Consider the following 26687-nt stretch of genomic DNA (forward strand, 5'->3'; position numbering starts at 1 on the left):
TATTATTATTATTATGATGTAACGAGTACATCATGTGTTATGGGGAGTGTTCCCGGTTCCGGTTGATCTAATTAATGCAGCCTAACAATCCTTTAACAGATTTGAATAATAGAAGTGTATTAGTGTGTTATGTGTAAGCCAGGTTAAAGAAATGTGTCTTTAATCTAGATTTAAACTGACAGAGTGTGTCTGCCTTCCGAACAGTATTTGGTAGATTGTTCCAGAGTTTGGGTGCTAAATAGGAAAAGGATCTGCCGCCCACAGTCGATTTTGATATTCTAGGTATTATCAAATGGCCAGAGTTTTGAGAACGCAGCAGACGTGGAGGACTATAATGTGATAATAGCTCGCTCAAGTACTGAGGAGTTAAGCCATTCAGGGCTTTATAAGCAGTTAACAAGATTTTAAAATCTATACGATGTTTGATAGGGAGCCAGTGCAGTGTTGACAGAACCGGGCTAATATGGTCATACTTCCTGGTTCTAGTAAGAACTCTAGCTGCTGCATTTTGGACCAGCTGTAGTTTGTTGATCAAGCGTGCAGAACAACCACCCAATAAAGCATTACAATAGTCTAACCTTGAGGTCATTAACGCATGAATTAGCATTTCTACATTTGACGTTGAAAGCATAGGTCGTAATTTAGATATGTTTTTGAGATGGAAAAATGCAGTTTTACAGATGCTAGAAACATGGCTTTCAAATGAAAGATTGCAATCAAACAGCACAACCTAGGTTCCTAACTGATGAAGAGGAAATAACAGAGCAGCCGTCAAGTGTTAGATAGTGTTCTAGGTTATTACATGTGGGGTTTTTAGGTCCGATAATTAACACCTCTGTTTTTTCAGAATTTAGCAGTAAGAAGTTACTCGTCATCCAGTTTTTTATATCGACTATGCATTCCGTTAGTTTCTCAATTTGGTGTGTTTCACCGGGCCGCAAAGAAATATAGAGCTGAATATCATCAGCATAACAGTGAAAGATAACACCATGTCTCCTGATAATATCTCCCAAGGGTAAATTGTAAAGCGTAAAAACTAACGGTACCTAGTACTGATCCTTGAGGTACTCCATACTGCACTTGTGATCGATATGATCCCTCTTCATTCACTCCTACGAATTGATGGCGGTCAGATAAGTACGATTTAAACCATGCTAAGACACTTCCACTAATGCAAACAAAGTGTTCTAGTCTATTCAAAAGAATGTTGTGGTCGATAGTGTCGAACGCAGCGCTAAGTTCCAGTAGCACTAATAAAGAGATACAACCACGATCAGATGATAGAAGAAGTTAATTTGTAACTCTAATGAGAGCAGGCTCAGTACTATGATACGGTCTAAATCCTGACTGGAATTCCTCACAGATACCAATTTTCTCTAAGAAGGAATATAATTGTGAGGATATTACCTTTTCTAGTATCTTTGACAGAAAAGGGAGATTTGAGATCGGTCTGTAATTAACTAGATATTTGGGGTCAAGTTGTGGTTTTTTTAATGAGAGGCTTAATTACAGCCAATTTGAAGGTTTTGGGGACGTATCCTAATGACAATGATGAATTAATAATAGCCACAAGAGGATCTATGACTTCTGGAAGCAGCACTTTTAGTAGTTTAGATGGAATAGGGTCTAACATACATGTTGTTGGTTTAGATGATTTAACAAGTTTATACAATTCTTCCTCCCCGATAGTAGAGAATAAGTGGAATTGTTCCTCAGGGGATCTATAGTGCACTATCTGATGTGATACTGTAGCTGACGGCTGCATGATTACAATTGTATCTCTGATAGTATCAATCTTGGAAGTAATTCATAAAGTTATTACTGCTGTGCTCTTGGGGAAAGCCAACACCTGTTGTTGCTTTATTTTTCATTAATTTAGTGACTGTATTGAATAAATACCAGGGGTTATGTTTGCTTTCTTCTAGAAGAGACGAAAAGTAATCAGATATAGCAGTTTTTAATGCTTTTCTGTGGGATAGGGTACTTTCCCGCCAAGCTATACGAAATACCTCTAGTTTTGTTTTCCTCCAGCTGCGCTCCATTTTCCGGCCTGCTCTCTTTAGGGTGCGAGTGTGCTCATTATACCACGGTGTCGGACTGTTTTCTTTGATCTTCCTTAAACGTAAAGAAGCAACTGTATCTAAAGTGCTAGAAAAGTGAGAGTCAATAGTTTCTGTAACTTCAAGTTTTTCTGCACTGTTGGATATTCTGAAGAATTGAGATAAATCAGGAAGATTACTTAAAAAGCAGTCTTTTGTGGTAGAAGTGATGGTTCTACCATACTTGTAACAAGGAGTAGAATTTACAGTTTTAGCTATATGGAGTTTACACAAGATTAGATAATGATCTGAGATATCATCGCTTTGATGCAGAATTTCAACACCACTAACATAAATTCCATGTGACAATATTAAATCTAGAGTATGATTTTGACAATGAGTGGGTCCTGAAACGTGTTGTCTAACCCCAATAGAGTTCAGAATGTCTATGAATGCTGATCCTAATGCCTATTTTTCTTTATCGACATTGATATTAAAATCGCCAACAAATAAGACTTTATCTGCAGCCAGTACTAACTCAGATAGAAAATCAGCAAATTATTTAATAAAGTCGTATGGTGCCCTGGTGGCCTGTATACAGTGGCCAGTACAAACATCACAGGGGATTTATCACTAACACGTGTTTCTCTAGATAACGTTATACGCAGCACCATTTTTGAGAATATTGCTATAAATTGTAGCAACACCTCCCCCTTTACCTTTTGGACGTGGCTCATTTTTATAGCAGTAATCTTGGGGGGTAGACTCATTTAAGGTAAATGTATTAATCTGGTTTTAGCCAGGTTTCTGTCAAACAGTGCACATCTAGTTTATGATGATTGATCAAATAATTTACAAAATGTGCTTTTGTAGAAAGGGACCTGATATTCAGTAAGCCAAGTTTTATCAATTGTTTCTCTGTATTGTAAACATTTTTTATTTGTTGAACATCGATTAGATTGTTACTATTACTTTGGTTTGGATGTTTTCTGTATTTTATAGTTTGGGGAACAGACACAGTTTCTATAGTGTGATATCTAGGTGAAAGAGTCTCTATGTGCTGAGAATTAACTGACTTCTGTGACGTGAGGCGGCTAGCAGACGGTCGGTTTAGCCAGTCTGTCTGCTTCCCGACCTGGGCCCCAGTTAGTCAAGTACGAACTCTAAGACTATGTGCCATATTTCTAGAGAGAAGAGCGGCACCACCCCAGGAGGGATGAACACAGCCATTGAGTGACAGCAGTCTGCTATGAATCTCGTCACCCCGGTAAGCAGGGAGGGGACCAGAGCATATTACAGTGTCTGACATCGTACTTGCAAGATCACACACCTCTTTAACATTATTTTTGATGATCTCCGACTGGCGAAGTCAAACATCATTAGCGCCGACGTGAATAACAGTCTTACTGAATTTACGTTTAGCATTAGCCAGCAATTTTAAATTAAGATGTCAGGCGCTCTGGCTCCCGGTAAAGCAATGGACTATATGGTGGCTGGTGTCTCTATTTTCACATTCCGTACAATAGAATCGCCAATTACTAGAGCACTTTCATCAGGTTTCTCAGTGGGTACGTCACTGAGTGAGGAGAACCTGTTTGATGTTTTGATCGGAATGGAAGAGTGGTGTTTTGACCCGTGACTATGCCGCGTCACTCTCACCCAGTTGCCCTGCTGCACGGGCTCTACCGGAGCCAAACAATGTACAGGACTCCCTGAGCTAGTCGCATCCAAAGCAGTATCTACAGCCAACACATTCTTACTGTCCTCAGTTAATGTTTGGATGTGTGTCTCTAATTCTGAAATCTTCTCTGTCAGCCTAAGTATTTCCCTGCATTTATCACATGTGAATCCCTTATCGCCGACAGAGAGAGATAAACTATACATGTCGAGCAGACAGCGGCTTTCAGCTCAGAGCGCAGCCGAGCCCAGGACTCTGATAGTGGGTGACGCTATTATCAGAAACATCAGTAGCAGGACTACAATTACATACTGCTTTCCTCAAGCAACCATCTCTGATGTGAACAAAGAACTTCGGAACATTCTGATGAAGCACAAGACTGCAAATCGAGTCATCATCCATGTGGGTGAAGAATGATATTCGGAAGGAGCAGTCAGAACTCCTTAAGAAGAATTTCAGTGAACTCTTGAAGTTCAGTCGTTCATCAGTGGACCACTCCCAGCAAGGGGAACTAACATGTTTTCACGGTTGCTTGGGCTAAATACATGGCTACAAAGAACCTGCAGTATAAAAGGAGTCAACTTCATCGACAACTTCAATCTTTTCTGGGGCCACAGACAACTGTTTAAACTGGATGGCCTCCACTCAAACAGACTCGGTGCAAGAGTGCTAAAGGACAATATCTATTTCTCCCTCCATCATCCTTCAGCGGTGTGTGCCAATCTACTCGGCCTGAATGGCACACATGCACCTGGACAGAATATGAGTGACCACAGGACTTCATGTCAGCTTTTGAGTCAACATGTGGTTGACACATCCCACAAGGATACTGATAACACCACGCAGCCACAACAAGCACTGCTCATGGACATCCCAGCTGAGCCCTGCCCACAGAGCTAATCACATGCAGACTGTGACGTATTACAACAGCTCCAAGACTCAGCACCCAAGGACGACTTTCTGGAAAACAGCCAGGGAAGCCAGGACAACATCCCACAGCCACCAGAAAAACCAGAGCCAGAGCCCTGCTCACCAGATACACTATCCCTCTCCCCAGCATCTCCACTTCTAAGCTTCTCACAGAAAATGGAGGAACTGGTGTATGCTGGGACCAAACTCTCCCACTCTTTCGCTGCAAGCCCCCTAAAAAACGGCAGGCCCCACAACCACCAAAGACTGCAGGCCCAGCTCACCCTCCTCCTCCTGCGAGAGCTCTCCGGCCGCTGCCACAACGCCAGGGCCCAGACCCCTCTCCATCTTTTGTAGGTGAACCAAAAACCACTGATAACAGCTCTCAGTGATATGTGTCGGGTCCCCGCTATATTAGCCACAACATTCACAAATGTTTACAGAAAAAGCGGGAACCCAGTGTGCCTGTAGCCTCCTCTATTTCTGTTTTATCACGCGATAGAAAGTCTAAGGCCTTCTCAAGCCGTACGGCTGACCCATCTAACCTGCGGCCTATAATGCATCAATTTAAGATTGCTGTAGAGACTAAATGTAATTCCATCAAGTTAGCATTTTTAAACATTCGCTCACTTAAAAATAAATCATTTCTGATCAATGATTTAATAACCACAAACAACCTGGATTTTATGTTTCTAAATGAAACATGGTTAGAAGACAGCTGCAGTGCAACAGTCCTCAATGAAACAGCCCCTCCTAACTTTAATTTTATAAGTGTCTGCAGGACTGTTAGGAGAGGTGGAGGTGTAGCTGCTCTGTTTAAAGATGTTTATCAGTGCAAGCAAATGTCATTTGGTCAGTGTAGTAGTGAGTGGGCGGGGCCGAAAGCCGTGGGAAAACTTCACCCAAAACCCCCTAAACTCTCTCCATTAAGTTTGCAGTAATTCAAGAAAAATAATCGCTGAAGAAGACTTTTACGATCAATTCTGACTTGAGACAATTCCCAGGTCTCCACGAAAGTGACCTTCCCATGACCTTGCGTTATTAGCACATTCCAGGATCGCACCGTTTTTGCTCACTAACAGACACAGAGGGAAACGCCTTGCTCAAGTATTTTAACAATTATACTTGTTTCTGCTATTAAAGCAATATATTCCAGACAATATCTACAATATATTCACAATATATATTAAGGTTGTTCTCAGGTCATTTAAAAGACTTGTTGTGTTATTGAACTTATGATATTGTTGTAATCTTTTGAGGCATAATATTCCTGATCACTAGTTGTTCATTTTCACATGATTGATGTGGTTATTGAGAATTAAGGATTGTTTCATCTATGGCTTTAACCGCGTAATGAATACAAAGGATATATGTATTTTTGTGCATATCAAAAACGTAAGTGTTTGGTTTCAGATAAAAGCTGATTGAAAACTGAAAAGGGAAGCTTAAGCTCAACTTGCTCGTCTCTCGTTTTCTCACGCGCTGCAAAGTGCTTCTTGCCACTAACATCACGGCCGAGCATTGCAACTGAGACCAAGACTCAGTTAAACTTTGAGAGAACACCTGAAGCTAAGGACGGAAACGACTTCCTGAGAGCGTCATTAAGTCAGCACGAAGCCAACCAACCACTGAAGAGTACCCTCGTGACACGACCTCCCAAGCCGCCAATCCGCGCACGGTCCGTCTCGAACTGGGAAGGAACTGAATTCAACTGAAAGCAGAGAAGTTGAAGTAGAGACTCCTTGAACCAAAGGAAAAGCCGAACTCGACCGAAAGCAAAAGACAGTAAGACAAAATCTCCTGAATTGGCTGAAATGGTTGTATTTATCTTTTAAGAGTAAAGATAGAGTTCCTCCGTGTGTGATTTCCCTCAGGTTGAAACGAGCATTAGAACCCTAATTAGACTCTCTTCAGATCAGAACAAACCATTGCAACGAATGTGTGTGTTTGTGTCTTTTGTTTTGTGTTGTTTAGCTTAGTATTGTGTTAGAGTAGTGAAATAAACGTTGATTCTATTAAGAAATTTCATGTCTGCTGCTATGTGATTTGTCAAATCTTAATTACTTGCCAAAAGATCGCGTTACCTACGCTCATGAGCTAAAGTTAACTATTTGGGTTGTTTTATCGTTGGCCGCGAATAAAATAAACACAATCGTTAAAAGATAACGTGCTGATTTTAATACTTGCTGGACAAGTCGTTAATAAGGTACCGTTAACAAGGTATAAGTTGGACATTCTGATTAATCTCAATTAATCATATAAATATTGACTCTTAAGAGTGATTCCCTAAAAGCTAAAATTAGAATAATGATTCTGATTAATTGCTTACAATCGCATGGCCCCGCATGTGAGAGCCTCTCAGCTGGTTGAGGACCAACCAGCAGTGTGTCCGGGAACCGGACCGAATTTTTTTTTTTCCTCTCTCCCCTCTCTCGTCGCTGTCTCTCCTCATCCTTCCATCTCCTTTCCCAGGAGAGGGGGGGGGGGGGGAGTAGAGCGCAGTCTCGAGGGTACCCCCCAGCCTGCGAGGGGTGATGGGGGTATTTAGTAGTGAGTGGGCGGGGCCGAGAGCCGTGGGAGCAGAACGAGGCCGGTGGAGTGAATGATAATGAGCGACACCTGCGCCACTCACCGGTCTCGAGTCCCACGGAGGAGCTCCGCAAGGCTAAAAGGAGGAGGGACGACAGTGGAAGACGAGAGAGGACCAGGCCTGGACTTTATTTTGTGTTTTGTGTGCGGCAGTCGTCCGTGAGGGGCTGCCGCTGTACTTTTACGTTTGTTTATTTTTATTATTAAATCTTTAAATGTTTGCCGCCTCCTTCTTCCCGACCTATGAACTTTGTTACAGTCAGTATTTGTCTTTTGAATACCTAGGTATTGTGCTGAAAGGTGCTCCACGCACACTGTTTATCATTATTTACAGGCCTCCAAAATATTATCCAGCCTTTGTTGAAGAGTTCACTGAACTGTTATCAATGATTTCCTCAGAGTTTGACTTTTGCTATTGCAGGGGATTTTAATATTCACATAGATAATGCAGAAATCAAAACTACAAAATAAATTATAACTGTTTTAAACACTTTTGACCTGAGTCAACATGTGCAAGGACCCACACACAATCGTGGACACACTCTAGATTTACTAATCAGTAGAGGTCTTAACATCTCATCCATTGTAATTAAGGATGTAGCACTATCTGATCACTTCTGTATTTTCTTTGATATATTGATCTCAGTCACCACTGAATCTAGATCTGTCTCTATCAGAAAGAGATGCATTAACGAGAACACTAGTGCGCTATTTATGAAGGCAATATCATTAACACCAAGCATTTCTGCAGATCCTGTTGATCTTCTCCTGGAGTCATTTAACTCAAAAGTTAAGAATGTTATTGATGATATTGCTCCGATAAAGGTCAGCAAGAAGACTGGCAGACAAAAATCAGTTTGGAGAAAATCAACAGCAGTTCAGAGCATGAAAAGACAATGCAGAAAAGCTGAGCGGATGTGGCGGAAGACGAAACTCGAAATTCACTATAGCATTTATAAAGACAGCCTTCATGCTTTCAATGTGGAACTAGCCACAGCTAGACAGACTTTATTTTCAAACCTTATAAAAAGTAACTTAAACAACACTCGCACTCTTTTTGCGACTGTTGAGAGACTGACAAATGCCCCAAGTCAGATTCCCAGTGAAATGCTCTCCGACAGCAAATGCAATGAGTTTGCTTCCTTCTTTTCTGAGAAGATCAATAATATCAGAAAGGAGATTGGCACATCCTCAAGTTATGCAGAGGTCACACAGATTCGACCACAATTTCAAAAAGAAGTGTCTATGTGTGTTTTAAAAAAAATTTATAACAAAATTTTGGAAGAAATAGTACAGCACCTTAAATCTTCAACCTGCTATCTTGACACACTTCCTACATCCTTTTTCAAAAATGTGCTTAACTGTTTAGAAGCTGATCTCTTAGAAGTAGTGAACGCCTCACTTCTTTCTGGGACTTTTCCAAACTCCCTTAAAACTGCAGTTGTTAAGCCCTTTCTGAAAAAGTGCAATCTTGATAACACCATGTTGAGCAACTATAGACCCATATCAAATCTTCCTTTCATAGGTAAAATTATTGAAAAGGTAGTTTTTAATCAGCTGAACAACTACTTAAACTCAAATGGATACCTGGACAATTTTCAATCTGGTTTCCGAGCACATCACAGCACAGAGACAGCGCTCATTAAGATAATAAATTATATTTGCTTCAATTCTGATTCTGGCAAAATATCAGTGCTGGTACTACTAGATCTTAGTGCTGCGTTTGACACTGTCGATCATAACATACTTCTAGAGAGACTGGAAAACTGGGTCGGGCTTTCTGGGATGGCACTCAAATGGTTCAGGTCATACTTAGAAGGGAGAGGTTATTATGTGAGTATAGGAGAGCATAAGTCTAAGTGGATGGCCATGACATGTGGAGTCCCACAAGGCTCAATTCTTGCACCGCTCCTGTTTAGCCTGTATATGCTCCCACTAAGTCAGATAATGAGGAAGAACCAAATTGTCTATCACAGCTATGCTGATGATACCCAGATTTACCTAGCCTTATCTCCAAATGACTACAGCCCCATTGACTCCCTCTGCCAATGCATTGATGAAATTAACAGTTGGATGTGCCAGAACTTTCTTCAGTTAAACAAGGAGAAAACTGAAGTCATTGCATTTGGAAACAAAGATGAAGTTCTCAAGGTGAATGCATACCTTGACTCTAGGGGTCAAACAACTAAAAATCAAGTCAGAAATCTTGGGGTGATTTTGGAGACAGACCCTAGTTTCAGTAGTCATTTCAAAGCAGTAACTAAATCAGCATACTATCATCTCAAAAACATTGCAAGAATTAGATGTTTTGTTTCCAGTCAAGACTTGGAGAAACTTGTTCATGCCTTTATCACCAGCAGGGTGGATTACTGTAATGGTCTCCTCACCGGCCTTCCCAAGAAGACCATTAGACAACTGCAGCTCATCCAGAATGCTGCTGCCAGGATTCTGACTAGAACCAGAAAATCTGAGCATATCACACCAGTCCTCAGGTCCTTACACTGGCTTCCAGTTACATTTAGGATTGATTTTAAAGTACTTTTACTTGTTTATAAGTCACTCAATGGCCCAGGACCTAAATATATTGCTGATATGCTCACTGAATATAAACCGAACAGACCACTCAGATCATTAGGATCGAGTCAGTTAGAAATACCAAGGGTTCACACAAAACAAGGGGAGTCTGCTTTTAGCTATTATGCGGCCCGCAGTTGGAACCAGCTTCCAGAAGAGATCAGATGTGCTAAAACATTAGCCACATTTAAATCAAGACTCAAAACTCAACTGTTTAACTGTGCATTTGTTGAATGAGCACTGTGCTATATGTCCGAACTGACTGCAATGAATTTTCACTTTCTTTTATGTAAAGCACTTTGAATTACCACTGTGTATGAAATGTGCTATATAAATAAACTTGCCTTGCCTTGCCTTGCCTTGCCTTGCCTTGCCTTACATGTGACATGAAGAGAAGGAGAAGCCATTACTCACCATGATAGAGGAATGATTTACTTACCACTGTTGTTTGATGAACTCGTGAGTTCAAACGGAGTGAGAGAGAGATGAAGAGGAGTGAGAAAAAATAAAACAATAATATGAGTGCAGGTGAGGACACATTCGAGCTGCATTCGGTGCAGCTGGAGACCGTGGAGAAGTAGATCCGCAACCTGGTGGAGAAGCAGGCCCAGCTGAGAGAGCGGAGAGCCGCGCTGGAAACATCCCGGGCTGACGCTCACAAGTCCGGGGTAAGTATACAGCACACTGCTAACACTCCCACCACCTCTACTCCGTGTGTTTCTCTGCATAGACCCTGTGCACCCAGGGCGTGATCTTCCAAGATGTCCTTCACTCCGGCGCCGGGACGCCACGGACCCTGGGTGCACCAGCAGCGGAAGACGCACTCATTGTTTCACCGGTGCTCGTATTCTCGATGTTTCTGCGCAGATACCTGCGATCCTGAAGGGCGACGAGAGCATGGTGCTGTTGTGCTGCACGCAGGGGTTACCGACACCAAGCGGCAGACGGAGACCCTGAAGAGGGACTTCAGGAGCCTGATCGAGACGGTACGCAGCACATCGCCCGCGACGGCGATCATCGTGTCAGGACCGCTTCCCATGTATCGACGAGGACACGAAAGGTTCAGTAGACTGTTTGCTTTAAAGGAATGGTTATTGTCATGGTGTAATGAACAGAAATTGCTCTTTGTTAATAATTGGAATCTTTTCTGGGAGCGTCCTAGGCTTTTTAGTGCTGATGGCCTGAGTCGGAGCAGAACACCTGTCGGACAACATCTCCAGGATGCTATGCTCCATCTGACTAGTAAGCCAATTCTCAAATAACTGCTATGATGACTTTTGTTCTACCCACTTAAATGATAGAAGTACTTGCTTTGTCCAATCTATACAGACTGTTTCTGTCCCCCGAATAGCGAGGTCAAAATATAAATTTAATGCAGGATCTAGAAAAAATCTGATCTTGATTAAATCAGAAAAACGCAAAATAAATGAACAAAAACAATTTTTAAAGCTTGGGCTCGTAAATATTAGATCACTCGCACCCAAAGCAGTTATTGTAAATGAAATGATCACAGATAATAATTTTGATTTACTCTGCCTGATTGAAACCTGGCTTAAACCAAATGAATATTTTGGTATAAATGAGTCTACTTCACCAAGCTACAGTTATAAACATGAGCCGTCAGACTGGTCGTAGCGGCGGTGTTGCAACAATATATAGTGATATTCTCAATGTTACTCAGAAAACAGGATACAGGAGGTTTAACGCATTCAAAATACTTTTGCTTAATGTTACACTGTTATATATGCAAAAGAAATCTCTCCTATCTCTTGCTCTGGCTACGGTGTATAGACCGCCAGGGCCATATACAGATTTCCTAAAAGAATTTGCAGATTTCATCTGAGATCTATTGGTTAATGTTGATAAAGTGCTAATTGTCGGAGATTTTAACATTCACGTTAATAATACAAATGATGCGTTAGAACTTGCGTTTACTGACCTAATAAACTCTTTTGAAGTCAAGCAAAACGTCACCGGGCCCAAGTCATCGTTTTAATCATACGCTAGATTTAATTATATCGCATGGAATTGATCTTACCGATATAGATATCGTACCTCAAAGTGATGATATTACTGATCATTTCCTTGTATCATGCATGCTGCGTATTACTGATATTAATTATATGTTTCCGCGTTATCATCCGCGCAGAACTATTGTTCAAACCATCAAAGACAGATTCACAAATAACCTGCCTGATTTATCTCAACTGCTCTGTGTACCCATAAATGCACATGAACTAGACGAAATGACTAGCAACATGGGCACTATCTTCTCTAATACATTAGAAGCTGTTGCCCCCCTCAAATTGAAAAAGGTTAGAGAAAAACGTACTGCGCTATGGTACAACAGTTATACCCATTCTCTCAAGAAAGTAACTCATAATCTTGAGCGCAAATGGAGAAAAACTAACTTGGAAGTTTTTAGAATTGCATGGAAAAAGAGTATGTCCAGCTATAGACAGTCTCTAAAAGCTGCCAGGGCAGAGCATATCCGCAAACTCATAGATAATAACCAAAACAATGCAAGGTTATTATTTAGCACAGTGGCTAGATTAACAAATAAACACACGCCACCCGATCTAAATTTTCACTCACAGTTTAATAGTAATGACTTTATGAATTTCTTTACTGATAAAATAGATAACATCAGAAATACAATAACAAATGCATATTCTACTGCATCTAGTATTTCAGCTTCATTCATCGCACCCAAAGAAAAACTGCAGTGCTTTACAACTATAGGACAGGAAGAGCTAAATAAACTTATCAGTGCATCTAAACCAACAACGTGTTTATTAGATCCTGTACCCACTAAACTACTGTTACCTGTAGCAGAAGAACCGCTTCTCAATATTATTAACTCATCGTTATCTTTAGGTCACCTCCCAAAACCATTCAAGCTGGCGGTTATTAAGCCTCTTATTAAGAAACCACAACTAGATTCTAATGAACTGGCAAATTACAGACCCATTTCAAATCTTCCATTTATGTCTAAAATTTTTGAAAAAAGTTGTGTCTGCTCAGTTGTGCTCCTTCTTGCAAAAAAATTATCTCTATGAAGAATTTCAGTCAGGTTTCAGGCCTCACCATAGTACAGAAACTGCACTTGTTAAAATTACAAATGTCTTGCTTCAGACCAAGGCTGCATCTCATCGCTAGTATTACTTGATCTTAGTGCTGCGTTCGACACTATAGACCATGACATACTCATAGATCGATTACAAAACTATACTGGTATTCAAGGGCAGGCTTTAAGATGGTTTAGATCCTACCTGTCCGATCGCTACCCCTTTGTTCATTTAAATGGGGAGTCATCTCAATTACCACCAGTAAAGTATGGAGTACCACAAGGATCTGTTTTAGGTCCTCTGCTATTTTCAATATACATGTTGCCCCTTGGTAATATTATTAGAAAATACGGGATTGATTTTCATTGTTATGCTGATGATACTCAACTATATATCTCAACAAGACCAGATGAAACTTCTAAACTAAGCTAATAGATTGTGTAAAAAATATAAAAGATTGGATGACCTCTAAAGTAAAAAAATCTGGGTGTTATATTAGACAGCAACTTGTCCTTTGAAAATCATATTTCCCATGTTACAAAAACAGCATTCTTCCATCTTAGAAACATTGCCAAGCTTTGAAACATGCTACCTGTTTCTGATGCAGAAAAGCTAGTTCATGCATTCATGACCTCTAGACTGGACTATTGTAATGCACTGCTAGGTGGTTGTCCTGCATCTTCAATAAACAAGCTACAGATAGTCCAAAATGCAGCAGCTAGAGTTCTTACCAGATCAAGAAAATATGATCATATTACCCCAATTTTACAGTCTCTGCACTGGCTACCTATTAAGTTCCGAATCATTTACAAAATATTATTACTTGCCTAAAAGGCCCTAAATGGTTTAGCTCCTGCGTATCTAATTTGTCTTCTACCACAATACAATCCAACCCGCTCCCTAAGGTCGCATAACTCTGGCCTTTTGGTAGTACCTAGGATGGCAAAGTCCACTAAAGGAGGTAGAGCTTTTTCACATTTGGCTCCCAGACTCTGGAATAGCCTTCCTGATAACGTTTGGTGTTCAGATACACTTTCTCTGTTTAAATCTAGATTAAAGACACATCTCTTTAGCCAAGCATTCACATAATACATCTTATAATCTTGTACTGCAGTTATATCTGATCAAATGTACATTATTATTATTCTTTAGCTTGGTTTGAACAAATAATTTTTGCTTAGATGGAACAGCAGCTACGCTAATTATGTCTCTATTTGTTTCTCTGTTTCTGCCAGGGGATTAACATCCCATGGTAACTAGGAATTACATTAGCTTCAGTCTGGATCCAACCCTTAAATGATCTGAAATGACCGAACACCTGAGAAAAGATGATGCGATGACAGCATTCTGATGACAGTCAGATGACAGTCTTTCACTAAAATGTGCACAATGGTTGTGTATGGTTGTGATGGATGGTATATGTACAGTAAATGGTAGCACATGTTGTACACCTTCAAACGTGTGACTGCCAAATTTGATTTGTAACCATTTTTTTGAATGTGTACTGCATGTTTGCAGAACTGAGAAGTGACTGCCTAGAGATATAGCTCTTGCGTCAGGAGACCAGGAAACTGCTATAGTATTGTATACTGTAATGAAATTGGACCAAATGTGCAGAGGATGTAGAATTTACCTTTTTTTTTTTTTTTTTTACTGTACTGTATTGTGGTGCATACCAAGTTCATATACAATTCTTTGGTATTTGAACTTTTCTAGTGCTTTTCATCTACTGCAAGATTACTTTACAGTAGTCAAATTAAAATGATCTGTTCCCAAAAGTTCATTGCTGAATTATTCTTATTATCTGTAATTTAATGTTGTACACTGTAATAGACATTGAGCTGCAAAATAAAATTCCTTAATCCTAATAAGAGTTTGTTTTTGTTCAGTGTTACTGATCTCATGAGTGTTCACTGGGCAGGAAAGTCATCTGTGTATTTGAATTGTAAGCATTTAATAATACCTCTTATAACTAGATTGAAAAGTTTGAAAGATAAATTTATGCTGGCGTGTCTTAAAGTCTTATTTAAGAAGCATAAATACAGGTCCTTCTCAAAAAATTAGCATATTGTGATAAAGTTCATTATTTTCTGTAATGTACTGATAAACATTAGACTTTCATATATTTTAGATTCATTACAACACAACTGAAGTAGTTCAAGCCTTTTATTGTTTTAATATTGATGATGTTGGCATACAGCTCATGAAAACCCAAAATTCCTATCTCAAAAAATTAGCATATTTCATCCGACCAATAAAAGAAAAGTGTTTTTAATACAAAAAAAGTCAACCTTCAAATAATTATGTTCAGTTATGCACTCAATACTTGGTCGGGAATCCTTTTGCAGAAATGACTGCTTCAATGCGGCGTGGCATGGAGGCAATCAGCCTGTGGCACTGCTGAGGTGTTATGGAGGCCCAGGATGCTTCGATAGCGGCCTTAAGCTCATCCAGAGTGTTGGGTCTTGCGTCTCTCAACTTTCTCTTCACAATATCCCACAGATTCTCTATGGGGTTCAGGTCAGGAGAGTTGGCAGGCCAATTGAGCACAGTAATACCATGGTCAGTAAACCATTTACCAGTGCTTTTGGCACTGTGAGCAGGTGCCAGGTCGTGCTGAAAAATGAAATCTTCATCTCCATAAAGCTTTTCAGCAGATGGAAGCATGAAGTGCTCCAAAATCTCCTGATAGCTAGCTGCACTGACCCTGCCCTTGATAAAACACAGTGGACCAACACCAGCAGCTGACATGGCACCCCAGACCATCACTGACTGTGGGTACTTCACACTGGACTTCAGGCATTTTGGCATTTCCCTCTGCCCAGTCCTCCTCCAGACTCTGGCACCTTGATTTCCGAATGACATGCAAAATTTGCTTTCATCCGAAAAAAGTACTTTGGACCACTGAGCAACAGTCCAGTGCTGCTTCTCTGTAGCCCAGGTCAGGCGCTTCTGCCGCTGTTTCTGGTTCAAAAGTGGCTTGACCTGGGGAATGCGGCACCTGTAGCCCATTTCCTGCACACGCCTGTACACAGTGGCTCTGGATGTTTCTACTCCAGACTCAGTCCACTGCTTCCGCAGGTCCCCCAAGGTCTGGAATCGGTCCTTCTCCACAATCTTCCTCAGGGTCCGGTCACCTCTTCTCGTTGTGCTGCGTTTTCTGCCACACTTTTTCCTTCCCACAGACTTCCCACTGAGGTGCCTTGATACAGCACTCTGGGAACAGCCTATTCGTTCAGAAATTTCTTTCTGTGTCTTACCCTCTTGCTTGAGGGTGTCAATGATGGCCTTGTGGACAGCAGTCAGGTCGGCAGTCTTACCCATGATTGCGGTTTTGAGTAATGAACCAGGCTGGGAGTTTTTAAAAGCCTCAGGAATCTTTTGCAGGTGTTTAGAGTTAATTAGTTGATTCAGATGATTAGGTTAATAGCTCGTTTAGAGAACCTTTTCATGATATGCTAATTTTTTGAGATAGGAATTTTGGGTTTTCATGAGCTGTATGCCAAAATCATCAATATTAAAACAATAAAAGGCTTGAACTACTTCAGTTGTGTTGTAATGAATCTAAAATATATGAAAGTCTAATGTTTATCAGTACATTACAGAAAATAATGAACTTTATCACAATATGCTAATTTTTTGAGAAGGACCTGTAGTTTGGTCAGTTAGATGTTCTAGTTGTTTGCTAAAGTGTTGCTAGTTGGTTGCTAAGATATTCTGGGTGGTTGCTAGGCTCTTGCTATGCAGTTGCTGGGCTGTTGCTAGACTATTGATAATGTGTTCTGGGTGATTACAGACATTCCCACATCTAGTATTAGCAGAAAATCAAACATTATTTTCAAAATTGAACCAGTGTCAATGCTTTGATATTATTGATATTATTATTATTTCTGTCTAATGTTAGGAAATTCAAATTCAAAAGTGTTATTCTTAAACTTGCACTAAAACGTGATTTATACCATCTAAGTAGTCTATGTAATATTAATATATATCTGTCCACTGACCTTCATTCACAAATGAAAAAGGAGCCAGGCATCAACAAGAGACAGAGAAATGGAAAAATGTATGGTGCTGTTTTAATCATATCTTGAGCTTGATAATAATCGTGACATGCTTTGTTGTAGTTACAATAGTTCAGGGCAGCTCCTGGAAAAAATATATCTTTCTCTCTCTATAATTCTGTCTTTTCCTGTCCCACCCCCCAATTTCTCTCTGCAGTTAGTCAGGACGTCTTGTGCAATGAGTGGGAAAGCAGCCCAGATTTAACAGTTGCGGTCCAGTGAAACTCAAACCACTTTATTTTAGGACCTGCCAGCTTCCATCTGCCGCCCTCTTGTCCTGGAATTTGTCTCTCTGTCTCAGATAAAACCACAATTTCTATGAAACATAGCATGCATCAAGATCAGAGCACTGTAATTGCTCTGAAGCTCTGTTTCTCTTACACTTCAGAGTAGCTCACAACACCGTGCCTTATGTGCACCACAGGAAAAACTAGTATGATTTATCAGGGGGGAGGAATGAACTCTCACTGTCCAGGTCCTGTATACCAACAAACAAGGGCAGGCCTTATCTTTGCACCCAGGTGAAGGCATCAAGATTTAGGGAATTGGGGTCAGAGATCTCCACCAGGGGCCTGGGCCTAAAGACTTGATAAGCTTTGCGGCTCTGACTATGATACACTTTCTAACAACAATGGCTCATTAATCACTTAGGTCTCCCAGCTTGCATCCGAAGGAGAGTTACTGTACACAGTTCCATGAGAAAGAGCTGTGCTTTACAGAACACTGTAACGTAATAAAAGTAATATTAATATGTAATTTAAAGAAATAGTTTAATTTAGCTCAAAGGGAATCATTTATGATTTTATAGGGATTTGAACAGAATCACTGTAACGGCGATTATAACACCGCATCAGGGTGTTAATCCTGATAACCCTGTCAGAGTTAAATTTGCAATAATGACAGATTGACTATATGCTATCCCTTACATGAATGTACACATTTTATTGGTAGTAATATTGGTTTACTCAATAGCACATTAAATTATGCAGTAATCACGAAGTCTTCATATCTTGCTTGATTAGCATTTGTTATAGAGAACATCTCATTTGTTTAGTCATAACTGTCAACAAGACTGTTGTCTGTTATGATGTCAAGTTAACTTATACTACAGTTTGGATGGAATAGAATTTGTATTACAGATGCACTTACAACTGAGCTGGAAACTGTTTCCCAAGATGAAATTTGATGGGCTCTCCACACATTTATTCATTTTATTTATTTATTATTTATTAATTATTTTTATTTATTTACCTGCTGGTTTGCTTTCTTGCTTACTTACTTGGTCTTATAACTTTGGCAATGCAAGCAGACTCTTTGGCCAGAAGTTGAAGATTATGACATGTCGAGGCAGTCTCCGGCTTGCATTTATTAGTCTGAATTGTAGGAAGGGTTACAGCGGGGGCTAGAAGAGGGGCTACAGCTATACTGTAAAGATTTCACTCCATTCTGTATTGCAAAACAGGAGCAGAGGATTGACTACTGCACTGCAGCAATGCGTGACCAGGGACAGTTTGGTTTTAACTTAATGAATATTACATGAAGTGGAACTAATTCCCAATAGACTGGTCCATAACATCCTAATGCTGCGTAGAACACTTTGTGGTGCTTGAGGTCTATTGTCGCCTGTTTCTCTGAAATGTGGATTGGCACCAGCATGATGTTGTGAAAAGTAGAGGCAAAATAATTTCTTCCTTCCTTTCTTCATTCTTTCATTTGTTTGTTCGTTCGTTCATTCATTCAGGTTTCAAATCTGGCAGCAGTGGTTTCCAGAATTTTACCATAAAAATAAGGTTTTATGTTTTATGGACTTAACTTATATTTACATTTAAAAAATATATTTCATTAACTGATATAATATTAATATATCAAACTATTGAAGTACTGACATCTGTTTAGTACCTTTGTAATATACAGTTTTTGGAAGTTAAAAAGAACGTAAAATTTACAGTGAAAAAAACGTAAATTGACATCCCAGAATTCCCTGTGCTAGATTACACATTTGATGTTTTTTGTTGAAATAAATGCAAAGTTCTGGCATGAAACGCTAGATGGCGTAGTCCGATATAATGACATCATTATTACACGGCACAGCTGATTGGTTCTTTCCTGTATCGGCAGCCAATGAGCTCATTGCTCAACTTTCAAATATATGACTAATGCTTGCTGTAGCAGTTGCAGCGTGCTTCAGAAACCCTCCACCTTCCCCAGCTCCAACTGTATAGGTCTGCTACGAGGTGATCATGTATGCTATATGTTTTTTTTTTCATGTATGTTATATATACAGCAGCAGTATTTCTTACATGCATACAGCAGCGTGTTGTGGATGTGTTGGCAGTAGCAAGTCTCGGTCCTTGCTCTGCTGCAGTAGCAGCAGCGTAGCAAATCTATTCCAACAAGACCAAATACATTAATGTTGGATTAGTGTACACTTTACAATAATGTTCACAAATTCCCTTAGTAAATACTTTGTTAGTGGTAAGTAGGGATGCGCGGTATACCGTTACTAGAAAAATACCTGTATATATTATATTTCAAATGGTACGATATCATCATTTTGCTCAATTCCGTATTTCATACGCTGCTGTTGTTTGCGAAGTGCAGCTGTAGGTGGCAGTGCTTCCCAAATTGCTGCGCAACTGGTAAATGTGACAACAGAACAACATGATGGATCAAACAGATGAAACTCTATCAACGCACCCAAAATTAACAAATAAAGAGAAAAGTAGAAGTGAAATATGGCATTACTTTGCATACAAAACAGATGACAAAAGTGAACGAACTGACCTTACTGCACCTGTATGCAAGCGTTGCTATAAATCATGTGTTGCCACGGGAGGCAACACATCAAACCTTTTTAAGCATTTGTCGCTTACTCATCCTGATCTTTTCAGGGAATTAAGAAATCAACAGGTGAGTGCATCATTTATAATTCAGATTTAATTTGAACTTTGTTTACAACTGATCAACGCACATAGGCTACAGATGTGATACAGTAACAACGAAAGCTATAACCAGTGAAGTTTTTGTCACGTAATATATGCACATGCATTTCATACAATCGAATATTAATTGAATTTGAATTAAGCAAGCAATTTTACTATATTAATTTTAGTATCAGTAACATGAAGGGAATATTCATGCCACGCTGCCGACTGCTAAATGAAGCAGACAAGAGAGAGTGAGATTTATATTTAATGCTTTTTCTTTGGCTATCTGAGTCTGAAATCTGAAAACAATCCAAGAGAGAGAGAAATAGTAATGTGATTTTGAATATTACTTTGACTTTTAGAATAATACTTCAGAATAAAGCAACATTTGTTGCATTAATTGTGTTACTTCAGTTGTTTTTTTTTTTCCTTCAAACTCCCGGTGTTCCCGGTGTTTTTTTTTGTTTTGTTTTTCTTTGTTACAGTTTGATACAAAGGTATTACGATATCTGTTTTATTATTATTATTTTAATAAAGTTGTTTTGAATTCACTTATCTTTTGAGGTTAGTTATTTGTTACCTATGGTATCGATACCAGTGGTGGACGAAGTACACAAATCATGTACTTGAGTGAAAGTAGCGATACGTATTATAAAATATTACTCCAGTAAAAGTACTGCTTTTTCAATTTTACTCAAGTGAAAGTACAAAAGTACTCATTTTGTTTTATGTACTTAATTAAAAAAGTAGCTACTGATGTATTTTGCAATTTTATATAGACTACTTAATTTAATATTATACATGTTTTTATAATCCTACTGCTCAGAGACGACGCAGCGTCAAAGGACAGATAGCTCGCAAGCGTCTGTTCTCCACGCGGCATCACTCTGTAACCGCGCTCACTCGTCCCCATCACATTACCGTAGTAATCAAATGAGGGGACCAAGAGGCGGGCTGAAATGTTTTCCCTACGACCTCGACACCTCAGTGTGGAGGTCGGGGAAAAAAGGCAGGCTCCGATGTGGAGGTGAGTCTGAAACCGCAGAAAACGCTCGTATAACCCTCTCTGCGGTTCGACAAGACACTCCACAAGCTCCTCATATTGGGGGGACAGAGTGTGTGCAACATGCTCAACGCTTCCCATGTCAACCTCCTCGGAGGAAGACACGAGAAACGCCAATGCCGCTGCCCGAGGGGAAGTATCCGCAAGGCGGGCTACCGATCTCGAGGAGCGGTCATGGGATCTGACAGGTGAGGATGGAGATAGAGGCTCGCTCGTCTCCGATCCCTCCATCAGATCCCGATGCGAACCCCACGAGCACCGTCACCGCTCCGACTCAGCGGAAGCAGGGCCAGCGCCGCGGGGAACACCAAATACACACAAGCTGTGTGTATACCCCGCACACAAAAAACGTTTGCAGGGAGGAACACACAGTTCGTATTGCACTTCTCCCATATTCCTAGCCTTAAACTGTCTCTTCTTAGACATAGCTAAAGACAGACAACAGTAAAGAAGACTGACAGAAACACAGAGCGCTAGCTGAATGACAGAAAGCTGACACCGGTTTCACCGCATGTGCTTTTATACCAGCTGGTCATTACTTCACCTCGCCCGTGACGTCCCTCCCATCCATTGGACAGATTTCATTGGTATTCAGAGCCGGTCACGCTGAAGGCGTTCCCCAAAGTGTCTCCTGACGCAGCTCGAGTTCCTGAAGAGGAACCATACATTGCACATATTGAGTCATCAGATATGTAAATATAGTTGCGCAGGAAAAATATACTTACACATTTACATACCTTGGCAACCCTTTACACTTTTTACAAAAAAAAAAATCAAAAAACAGGCATTCTTTTATATTTCATAATTATTTTCTTGTTATATTGTTTATAATGAATAGATTGAGGATTGCTAAGAATACAAAAAAAAAAAAAATGAAGAGGGTAGTGAATGATGTCGAAAGTAGCTAAAGGGTCAGTTCCAACCCTATTCCAACACACCTGCCTGTAATTATCAAGTAGTCCTGAACACCTTGATTAGCTGGTTCAGGTGTGTTAGATTGAGGTTGAAGCTGAAATCTGTAAGACGGTAGCTCTCAAGCAGCAGGGTTGGAGACCTCTGCTCTAGGAGAAAGCTCAATTGTATGCAGTGATGCCTCACGGTTCTCTGGATCAGAGCTCATCTCAGATAGTCAAAAGCGTGCAAAGTCTTGTATCAAGCAAGATTAGACAAAAATTTTGCTTGCGAAATTCCCAAACAATTGTACAACATTGTAATTAAAAGTTGACGTCACACAGTGTTATTTGCTGGCCAGTAAAAACATTGGAATTTTTTTTTCTTTGTACTTTAGTCAATTAAATAAAAGTAAAAAAGAATGAGCAATTAACATATTCTTGATTTTACGGCATTTCACAAAACATCCCAATTTTTCTGGATTCGGGGTTGTGTTTTTTTGTTTTGTTTTGTTTTTTCCTCCAAGTGGCACTATTCTAACTCAATGGATTTTAAATAATTTTGGTTACAAATAAACTATAATAATGTTAATTCTCACCCCTTATTATATTATTACCCAGAGCCAGCCCAAGGCATAAGCGAACTAAGCGGCTGCTTAGGGCCCCGTGGCCACCAGAGGGCCTCCAAGAGTAGTCTACATTAAAAATTACCGTTTATTTTATCTTATATTTGTGATATCTGTCAATGGACAGTGGTAATTATACAAAAGTGAAATATTAAATAATTAAATATTCTATGCATATCATTTGAATATTTCCATAGCGACGTGTCATGCAGGCATGATAATGAGCATTTGATAATATGCGCCGGACGCTGCCGTCTGGATCTGTCGGATTAACATTGCGTAAATTCACCTATTTCTCCCGAAATACATGAAAGTAAGTGGTCAGTCAGCTGGGAGAAAAACAGAGTACAGAGTAAACTTTATGGTAAATGTGTAGCCTATTTGATAGGAATAAACCATGTCGTCCATTAATTGAAAGGATTATTATTGCCGCTTTCCATAGAAATCATCGTGTTGCATATAGCCTATAACAAACTAAATGTCTTTTTTTTTTTTTTTTTTTTACTTAACTGAAGTGTATTTAAATGTCTGAAACCTAAAATAAACTGTATTTAGTTGAAAACACTGAACAGTTATGAAATATGAAAAGCACAGAGCGTGTCTTTTTATTTTTTTCGGAGCTCGTCTTTCTCTGGCTCAAAGGGTTAAAATCAATGGTGTTTTGCGGGTGGAGGGGGACAAATTCAACATGGGGGTTTTGTGGCACAAATCAGAGGTGCGTTTCTCAAAACCATTGTTAGCTAACTATGGTCGTTATTTCCACTGAACTCTATTTGTAACGACAGAACTTGCGACCATAGTTGCTTTTTGGAAATGCACCCCTGGTCAGATCAGTAAAAATTGCCATAACTTTCCTGGGTATATATTTTTGTAATAAAAATAAGATTCTCCTCAGCCTACATTTTGCGTCTTTGCTATTATATTCCAATATCATTATGCCTCAATTAGCTAGATATAAATTAAGAGTTGTTGTTTTATATAGATGCTCACTGTTGTGTTTAATATTTATTATAAAAAAAAGTATGACTTGTAATAAAAGTACAACTTCGATTAATATTTATGTTGTTAAAATAACATTCTGTTCTGTAAATGCATTGTCTGCTGATTTATTTAGCTACTTTTCAGCACATTAAGTATACCACTTAATACTTTAACCGCCGGTTTCTTGTTTCACAGACAAGGCTTAAGCCTAGTCCTAGACTAAAATGTAAATCTGAGCTATTTCAGTTGAAAGAAACTTGCACTGACTGATCTTAAAACATGTCAGTGCTTTTGTTTTGTCTTATGATGAACACCAGTAATGTTTTTTTCTAAGGCATGTTTATAAAAATCACTTAAATGTCCTAATTGAACTATGGCTTAATCCTGTTTTAGTCTAAGCCCTGTCTGTGAAACCGAGCCTAATCTTTGAATGTTAAAGTGAAAATTAACACCTGACCACTGTTGTTCAAAACCACCGAAAGGTAAAAACATGCAGGCAGACAATGGTATGATGTAAGCAACACAGCTACAACAAACAAAACTGATAATGGGTGTGTTAGATTTATAGTGTCTGAATAATCAAGCTTTGACAATAAACGGTCATATTGGCGGCACCGAGGGGCCCCCAAATAAAATTCTGCTTAGGGCCCCATAAAGGCTTGGGCCGGCCCTGTTATTACCCCACATTTGCCACCCCTTGTATAAAATGACAATATATTGCTATAGGTGGGCAAAGACAAAGAGAGTAAGCAACTCCTCCATCCCATCCACTAACTGTAAATATATGCTTCAAATCAGTCTTGACCCTGCTAACAATGAAAAACGATGGCTCAAGTGATTTTGTTTCTTTATCAACAAAGTAATAAAATGTGAAGGGCACTAGTCTATTGGGAGAGTTCCGTTGCAGATATACACAATGTCAGGGCTGAATACAGATTAGTCCTTAGCTCCCTGGGGGGGCTAACACAGGACTGGCTGCCAAGTATATTACAGTAACTTGCCATGGTATACTCCCTGGACTATTAACCCCTATGCACTTCTCTGGAACCCTGTACTCAGTGCATTCAGATGCATGGTCATGCTCAATCTTATCTCATCTCTCAGTGGTAAGATGATAAACTGCCTCTCCGTCAGAGTGGAGAGGGACAGAGTGAAAGGTGGAGAGGTGGTAGGACTGTGCTTATTTTGATAATACCTCCCTGTGGTCATTATACTTTGTAAGGCATTAGTGCAGTTGAATTACTACACTAAATTCAAACCCCTATTGAATTTAGGGTTTGATGCAGTCTTGAATGAAGAAGTTTGACCTGAAAATGTGTATGTGTGCAAGGGTCATTGACACTAAAAGGCCAATTTTAAACTAGAAAAAAATAATAAAATCCATTATAATTTTTAAAAAATTAAAAATGTTGTGTTCACATACTGTCACAGTGCACACACGAGAAGGATAAAGGAACACGCAGACGAGGAGGGAAACTCAAAATAACAGTCTTTCATAAAGACATCAAGGCAGGGCAAGACAAGGCAAGGCTGACATAGACAGAAACACCGGGGAGTAACGAGTAGACCAGACGAAATCAAACTGAATGGAAAGGACTATAAATACACAGGATAATCATACATAATTACAGCTGGAACAGAATTAACTAATAATCACATTAAACAAGGACAGGAAACATGAGGCAGGAACACATGACACACACGACAGAGGACTGACACATACATTCATGTTAAAATTTTATTATTTAGTGTTTTTCATCTAGATGAATTGACCATAGCCTAAAAAAAGTCTTAGTAATTATCGTGTTTAGAAACAAAGTATTTGCATTTCTTTTGAATTTTAGTAAATAATGATCTTGTATATTTTTTATGATTTCAGACTTACCTTCTTAAATGTAGTTAACAGATTCATTTTTCCTGTAAATTGCATAAAACTGATAAAAATGTATTAAAAATACCAGCGATTCACTGTACCTGGTTTTTTTTTAAAGGCCATGTAAAAATATTTACATAGAACATGGAAACATGGAAAACAGCAATAACGGCATTTAGCTACCTGTTGATTGTTACATGTTAGCTAGCGTTGTGTTCTTTTCTCAGCCTCGATGATATGTAACACTGCAGGTTGTCATAGGAGATTTAGTCAGATTTTCGTGCTCCCCTCAACTGCGTAAAATGTGTGTTTACATTCCATCTCCGTTTTCACGAAACCCATGACACAACAAAAACAGCTCCAAACATGGCGTCCTCCATTGATGTTTGTAAATGCTGCGCATAAAGATAACACTGTCAGCCACTTCAGAGTTCTTGCTGCCAGTACGAATGCAACCAGGAAAATGGCCCGATGGGAGAAATTGGTTCTCTAGGATCCACCATGCAAAACATATGCTGTCACATGTTGGCTACATGCGTGAATATTGACTGCTAGAAGTTTGCTAAATGCCTGTAATATTACTAGTCAGTAAACTTTAAGATTTTTAGGAGCAGCTAATTTTGACAGAGTATACATTTGTTCCAGATCTGTCAGAACAGTTCACATATCCTCATTTGCCTGATTAGAGCCAAAAAGGTGATTGTCTTCAAACCTTCTGCAAACCAGTCCAAAGCGAAGTAAGTATTATAAACATTAAACTCTTCATATACTTTTCTTGTATAAAGTATATATGAATGATATCTAAATGCTACAACAATCAACATATAGGAAGATGTCATGTCACCATGTCATCCATCTTCCTGCAGCCTTAAAGTACTGCAAGGAGAAATTCCAATTACACTTTTTTTTTTCTTTGTCTCCTCGCTCTGAGAGATTGTGGGCAAATTGAGCAGAAATTATCATAAATAGGGCTGTCATTTGCAAAGAAGAGGCCCTTGTGTGCTCACAGTGTGCATCATGAGAGACAGAGTGCCCATCTATATCACGTCACACCCTTCCTGTGGTAGCTGAATATTTGTCAAGTGCAGTGACAGAGCATAGCACCACTCATAAGTTCCCTGTCGATACTACACTCGTACTGCGTCGCTAGACGCTATGGGGAAAAACTCCTTTTTCTCCGAGGACTGAAGACTTTTTCAATCACGCAGTGTGACTGCACGGCCATTGGTTCGTGCGGTAATAAAAAATGAACCAATGGCTCGTCAGTGGAACTGCACGAGCCTATGGCGGCAAAGCCCGCCAGAGCCCGCCAGAAGGGGCGGGGTCATCTGGCTATATAAGCGGGCGCTTCGCCATAGGAAAACAGATCAATTCTCCTTCAGCGACGACGATCATCCCTTCGCTGACAC

This window comes from Barbus barbus, assembly GCF_936440315.1.
Source record: "Barbus barbus genome assembly, chromosome: 22".
Lineage (NCBI taxonomy): Eukaryota > Metazoa > Chordata > Actinopteri > Cypriniformes > Cyprinidae > Barbus > Barbus barbus.